This window comes from Desmodus rotundus, chromosome 3 (assembly GCF_022682495.2).
Source record: "Desmodus rotundus isolate HL8 chromosome 3, HLdesRot8A.1, whole genome shotgun sequence".
NCBI classification, from domain to species: Eukaryota; Metazoa; Chordata; class Mammalia; order Chiroptera; family Phyllostomidae; genus Desmodus; species Desmodus rotundus.
In genome coordinates, this window is record NC_071389.1 from 64,613,808 (window position 1) to 64,621,560 (window position 7,753).

The window sequence follows — 7,753 nt, forward strand, 5'->3', positions numbered from 1 at the left end:
TTTCTCCTTCTGTTCACGCATATGTGCATTAGAACACAGTAAGACAAAAGATTGCCTACTTGAGAATTAAATTTTTCACTTTTAGGAGGCTAGTAAGGCCAAACTCATTAATCTTCTCCTATTTGCAGTCTCCTGCAGTATAATTGTGCACACCAACCAGTGAAACTGCTGGTTAAAGGCTTGCGTTATGGCTCTGTGACTGCCTCTCAGGCCCATGTCATTCTGCAGAGAACCCGGCACGAGAATACTAGCTCCTGCTACTGAGTAATACATGTAAGATCTGCTTTAAGACATCTGCTTTTGGGTCCAAATGGGACATTATTACATTAAGATTAAGAATGATATGCATTTTTTTTCCAAAATGGAAATAACTTTATAGATTTTGCGGTTTTAAAGTAATATACACCCACTTTACTAAAGTCTATCACTAGAGAACAGTACAAAGTTGTAACTGAAAGTCCTCTTTATAATCTTCCCTTACTGAGATATCCACTGTTACTGGCTTGGTATATATCTTCAAAAATATCTACTATGCACAAACATTAATGAAATGTACTGTACATACTACCTCCGAACACTGTCGCAAGTGACAAAATCTGATTCATGCTAGCGTGAGCATAAAAGGTCTCACACCACTAAAAACTCCAGCTATTCTCTCACCTTTGCCACGCCCCATGTTGGTGTTACTCTTGGGCTCCCCGTAGCTCCAAGACTGCCTGTCCTCAAGTTAGATTCTAGCAACAAAGGCAGAGTCTCTTCTTGCTATTTCTCACACAAGTCTTATGATTAGTATGGATCAACATGGCTGAAATACTCATCTCCAAACCAATCAGTAGGACCAGGAAAATGAGCTAATCTGATTGACCAAGCTTGAATCTCACATGCACTCCTGGAGCAGGTCTAAAATCAAGTCCATCTTGAACACGTGGGCTGAGGGCAGATGCCTCCAGAACAGCGGGGTCATTCACAGAAGAGTAAATGAGTGCCCATAAACAAAGGCAGCAGACACCTCCAATACCTTTGCTCCTTTACCATCAACATCAGGGCCAGGTACATAATTTGTGGCACTCAGTTCAAAATGAAAATATAGAGCTCCTTGTTCAAAAAGCAGTAAAAAAGTGACATTAATGGTACTAATATATAAAGCCCTTTCTGCCTCTGGCTGCTGTAGCTCAGTGGAGTGAGCACAGCCTGTGAACCAAACAGCCGCCACTTCGATTCCCAGTCAGGTCACATGCCTGGGTCATGGGCCAGGTCCCCAGCTGGGGCCAAGTGAGAGGCAACCACACACTAATGTTTCTCTACCTCTCTTTCTCCCTCCCTTCCCCTCTCTCTAAAAATAAATAAATAAAATCTTTAAAAAAACATAAAGCTCTTCCTGTTCTTCTGCAATCTCTCCAACAACTTGTCATAGTGGGTTGTTTTTTGGGGGTTTTTCTTTTTTCTTTTTTTTTGCTGTACAATGTTCTAAGTGAAGAAATTAAAAATTAAGTATATTAACATGAATATTACCATTCATCTTTATATTTTTCTATATCAGATTCAAATGCAATTACAAAGCTTTTAACTCATATATGGATCACCAAAATTATACAATTTATATTTTGTAGCTCATGCCTGCATATGTATTTCATCCTTAGCAGAACAGGGAAAACCAACTCACCTGCTTTAATTTCATCTCCTGGCCCTGAGAAGACGTGTGCTTTCTACAACATTGTCGACCTTCAACTCAGTGATGAGTTAGCAAAGACTGAAAGGAAAAGTCAATATGTGTTGTTCTTTCATTTTATTTTTTGTCTTCACTTCCAGCATAAATGGTTGGTTATGAAAGGATAGGATAGGGTTTCTTGGTCATTCATGTTTCTTAAAACATGATTAACTGCTTTCCTCATTCAAAGCAAGCTCTGGTTTGAGTGAAAGGCAAGGCCTCTCGGAGCTGTCAGGGACCCTGCTCGCTCAGTCATAGATAAAACTGCCTTTGTTTATACTCACTTTGAGTCTCACTGAACTCCCACACGTCGCTGGTTAGCTGGGACTCTGTGCCCGGGAGCGCACAGAATGTTATGCACAAATGAAGTGGAAAACAATACGAGACACGTGTATTACATGTATCTTCTCTTCTCATGCCCGTACTTCATTGTCTCGTCAAGTTTTATATACAAAACACAAACTCAAAAACACAATTCTTAAGAATTCCAAGAGAGCAACAAAGGACCAGACCAAGTTCAGGGCTCTTCTGAGTGTCGGCCTTTTGCAACAGCACAGGTCACAGGCCCATGAATCGGGCCTCGGGTCTCAGTGAACAGAATGAGACTATTTATATAACCAAAGGTGATTGAAAATTCTGTGGAAAGACTGAAATGTGGCTAAGAAAGTCTACTTTTGGTTGAGAAAAGGAGGTTCCACAGACAGCATTGGTAACAGCTATTGGAAAAAAATAGAAACCATTTCAAATATCTGTCCTGCAATTTATGACTACTCAAACTTATTACACATGTAAAATTCATTCCTTTTTAATAGTTATTTAATATCTCATTGTATGATTGCACTATAATTTATTTTAACAGTCCCACATTAACATTTAGGTTCTTTCCAATTTTTCAATAAGATTTTTATGAATATTCTTGAAAACTTACCTAACTATTTCTGTAAGATAAATTCCCAGAAGTACAATCGCTGAGTCAAACAAGATGCATGCTTTAAATTTTTTACGCACATCACCAAACTGCCTGTCAAAATGGAATGCCGGTCAGTGCCAGGTGCGAGCCGCTGCGAATGGCTTCCCCACAGCCAACGCTGGTACCATCGTTCTTGTTCATCCTTGCCAATCTGGATGATAAAAATGATCACTGTATATTTCTTTTTTTAACCTATCAATGATTATTTTTATTGTATTTTTTCCATTATCATGTATCCCCCTTCTACTCCCCCACCCCCTACCATCGCCACACTGTTGTCCATGTCCATGAGTTCTTTTTCCTTTTTGCTCAATCCCTCTACCCTCTAGCATTGCCCTCTTCCCCAGAGTTGTCAGCCTGATCTCCATCTATGAGTCTGTCACTATCATGGCCAAGGATGAGCATCCTTTTTACGCTTATTGTTAAATTCATTTTTAACATTTCTGAACATTCAAACTCTACTTAAGGTGCCTTGTCTCACACTCTTTGAGAGATGAAGAAAAACAAATTAATTGAAGCAATATGCTATTATTTTTTATCAAAACTAATAATGATAACAGCAGCCATTTATTAAGTGCTTACTACATATCAATCATTTCACATACCTCATTTCTTCAAATCCTCACAATGTCATTGAATCTTAAAACTCAGAACTATTATTATTCCCATTTTACAGAGGAGAAAATATACATTTGAAAAGTTAAGTGGCAAAACAAGGACCTAATTGGAACGTGGGGCTATCTGAAACCAAAATCCGTATACATAAGATACTGCTATAAATGATATATCCCCAAACTCTATCTCATATATATAATTTCCATGTTAATAAGGCAAGCTGTCCTGCATCTAGTTGAATTAGATCATAAAATAATCCTTAACTGCAGAATGACTTTGTTTAATACCTAGCAAACCCTGAGGAGGTGAACCAAAAGGAAGAATGTTACCTAAACCCTATCTGTCTGGCCAGCAGCTGAAAGGCAACAAGGAAAGCTGAGTGCGTATCATTCATCTTGAAGCCTCGTAAAAGAAGAGAAATTGTATTTGCAAGTCCAATTTCTGAATGTTTGAGGAAGCCTTGCAGGAACACTGCAGTGAGGAGTTAAAATGAGGGCCCTGAGAGGGGATATGGATGATATAGTGCGTGAGGCTCTCCACTGCAGGGAATGTAAATGCTTCATACACTAATTCAATTACATTTTCGGGTTATGCAAGAAGACTGATTTGAGCAACAGCCCGGACCACGTCCCATCACCCATGCATACATGCAGGAGAACAGAGTTCAGGGAGCTGGGTCAACTTTAACTCTAGATTTCTTGACTTTTATGGGCTTAGGTTGGAACTTTAATGTTTTATTAATGTCGAGTTTTTGGAGTTGGTATTCAAAATGTTTCAAGCAGATATATGATGGGTCTCAAAGATCTGGAATCTGTTTACATTGGCAGGTAATAAAAAAATCCACTATTTTAAACAAATTATCAACCACTCAAAGAATTCAATGGGATCATTTTTGCATAAATTATTAACCCTGAGAAAAGTGAAAATATTTCATTTGTAATTATTGATAAATGGATGAATAATGTATATAAGTATGAGCTTTTGAAAGTCCTTGTTCCAATGTATAACTAAATACATTCTTAAATTGATCATCTTCAGAGAAAGGGCAATAAAGAACTATAAATAATTTTGCTCAAAGCACAAAATAAGCAAACTTTTGTAAGTGCCTCAAAGAGCCAAGAAATTCTAGGGTGTCTTTCATATTATTTATGTCTTATATCGATTTATGCAAGACGTCCCTTCCAAACCTTAAGGCCCTGAGTGGATGTGTGATTTCTAGAAGTAAATGCAAAGATGACCCAAGGATGTCATTTCCAGTAATAAAAGTCACTTTTTTGTCATACTGCTTCTCTTCTATTTCAAAGGGTTTGGCCTTTGGAAAAAAGTATAATGTATATAATATATTTTTTAAAGAAAGGAAAGAGTAGCATTGAGAGTTAATTTCAGCTTTTTTTGCATTTAAATAAATAAATGTATGTATGGTCTCTATTTTTCTTTAAAGATATTATTTAACAACATATTTCCTTTTTGAAAGACCAGGAATCAATGTCCTGTAAACATTTTAATCAGATTCCTACCATAAATGAGTGTTAACACTTTTTCTCAGGGTTTTGCCACCATTTATATGACTTGCTTTACCTCTTTCCTAGTTCATCTGCAAGTTTTACTAGGGAGACTCTTATTTTTCTGGAAACTGAAGGTTTTGAGTTATGTGCTTCCATATTTGTAAATGTTTTAACTATGAAAACTAAAGTGAAAAGAGATTTAAGCTGGGCAAGAACACTGCTTATAAAACAGTCACTCAGGAATCATCATTTCAACTAAAGCAACTGTTTGTGCAAAGACAAAAGGGGCCAAATTCTGCCTTTGGATGTGCACACACAGCTCCTATTAGCTTCTGAAAACAGCTACGTGAGTGCAGCCAAGGACAGCGTTTAGCCCAATTTGATCTAATTTATCCCGACCACCGCAGCCATGAAAAATAAAGACAGATTATAAGACATTTTGCATGTCAGTACAGCAGCATGCTTTGTGCTTTTCCACTCCCTAGGGTTTGCTTCACCAGGCCAAATGTCAGTGACCACATCTGAGAAGTTTGAAAAGTATATAGATCAAATTCACTTGTGCCGCTACTTGCCACCGTTGGCAGCCCTGTCTCAGAGGTTCCCTTTTTTTTCCGTGTTGGGGGCCAAACTCTAACAAATTAAAATTTTTTTAAAAACTTGGTTGTACACAAATGAAATTAAATGCCAAGACAAAAAAATAAAAGGACATTGATTTTTAAACAGTTTTTTAAGACCAATCAAAAGATTGAATTGCTATGTCTTAGACAGTCTAAAGGACAGGGTTTTTTAATAGCTTACTACATTTTCCTCAGAGATTCTTCTACCTGTATACATGGTCGTCTCCAATGGTTATTTCCCCCAGCATGGAGCCGTCAGTTACAAGGTGGGCTTTGTCTAATTCAATGCTTAATACATTGGTGGAAGGGCTGTTGATTCCCCTGCTACCTTGCTGCCTCTGAGCTCTATACATATCTTGAATATCAGATGATCTGTCCTTATTATACAATACTAAACAATTATCCAACCATGAGACCACCATGCCCCCCTTTTTTTCTTTCATTGGCCTTTTATACAGGAAAAATATATAGTTTGGCAAACTACTTTTTAAATTTATGTCAAAAAACACACTGCCAACTGCACTGTTTATCACAGCTAATGGGTACCCAGGAATGTGTGCTCTCATGATAGAGGCCTTTCGGCACCTTTTGATCCTCCAGCACCTTTAGAATGCTGCCTGTCTGGCTGCACAAGACTGGCCTTGGGGGCCTGATCTGGGGCCTGATCCAGGGCCTTCCACGTGAGTAAAACTCCTACTGATGGCAGCAAAGTTCTCAACCTGAATGTAAGGTGTATCACTAAGGCCATCTCAGAACTCCTCAGGACGTTTCAGGTACAGATTAAAAGAGGAAGATAGTTTTGTAAGTAATGTCTCAACTTTCACAAAATATAAACTGATATTTTATGCAACTGTTCTACTACTTCGTAGAGAAAGAAAATGTTCAAGTACCATGAACCTGACAAGCGGATGAGAATATGTGTTTGTGTGTGGCGGGAAGGACATACACGTGTGTGTGCACCACAGAGTTATACTATGTGCTCACACTAGTCAGGTTTAGTACACAGCTCTGAAAATGGCTTAGCTAAAAAAAATTAAAAAATTGAATCTTTCAGCCAAAATAAGGCAACTAAGTGTGGCTTTCACTTGTCCATACTATGCTTCACTCTTCTGAAGATAACAAGTTCGACATTTCTGTGAAGTTCCAGGTGATGGTAGTATGAGGGGAAAGGGTGGTATGGTAAGAATGTTCATCTAAACCTTCCCTTCTTCCCGGAAGAGAAGTAGTATCTAAGAGCCTCCATCGTTCTTTTTTATTTTTCCCCTGATTTTCAGAAGTTAGCTGGAGAAGTCTGCTGCCAGTATTTAAGGATGAAGTTGGTCACCTGGATCATGGATGAGTGTAAGATAACGGTGTGTGGGACGCACTTGTGAAACAGGAACTAAGGTCAGTGCAGATGCAACACAGGAGGTTCCAGACTTCAGAGACACAGGAAGTCAGACAGCTTCGGGGGAGTAAAGAGCTAACAATCCAAAATCAGGTCCCCAGAAAGGTTGGAAGTCCAAGAAATTTGGCTATCTATGGAATTGGTAAGGTGTTTGCTCCTCTGAGACGTTAACATCATCCCAAAGAATTGTTTATTCTCTGCTTTCTCCTGCTCCTTACTAGGCTTGAGTAGCCCGGGAACCACAAGCAGAGGCGTGAAAAAGCTGCCCTGCTTTGTACGAGGACAGATGTGCTAACTTGCTCAGGAAGTTTCCCCAATGCCACTCCAGTGAACTGGAACTGAACAGTCTCAGAATCTCAGCTACTCCCCTGAAAGTCCTGATCACACGTAGAACACAAACTGGATCTCGGTGAGCAAATTGCACAGCAAGAAAAATGGGTATGTGGAATTTTCTTTCTCAACTCTGTGGCTTGGTATCAATGTTTAACATTTCTATTGGTTTCTCAATCTGTGTGTTGAAGGTAATAATAAATGTGCTAAAATGTTTTGAGCTTTTAGGGGAGAGTTTGAAAAATAGATAGAAATGCTATTCTATACAAAAACAATAATAATAGAAATGAGAGCTTCAATTGAATGACGATAAGCCATGTGCCAGATAATGAACTAGGTATTTGATACATGATTTCATATACGTAATGATTCCAGGAAGTGGGTTTTATTTTCCCAGTCATACAATAAAAATAATTAAATGTTCACAAAAGATAATAAACTTGCTCAAATTCATATAGTAAATAATTCAAGGCGGAAGTGGCAGAGCTGTTCCTCCTGCCTGAAAACTGGTCTTCAAGTGTGTGCTTATCGGATCTCAGGGTGATACGGACCCAGGGTAAAGTCCTCATCGGGAAGCATGCTGTTTTTACATATATGGCCGCTCTTTCTTACAGTCATCAG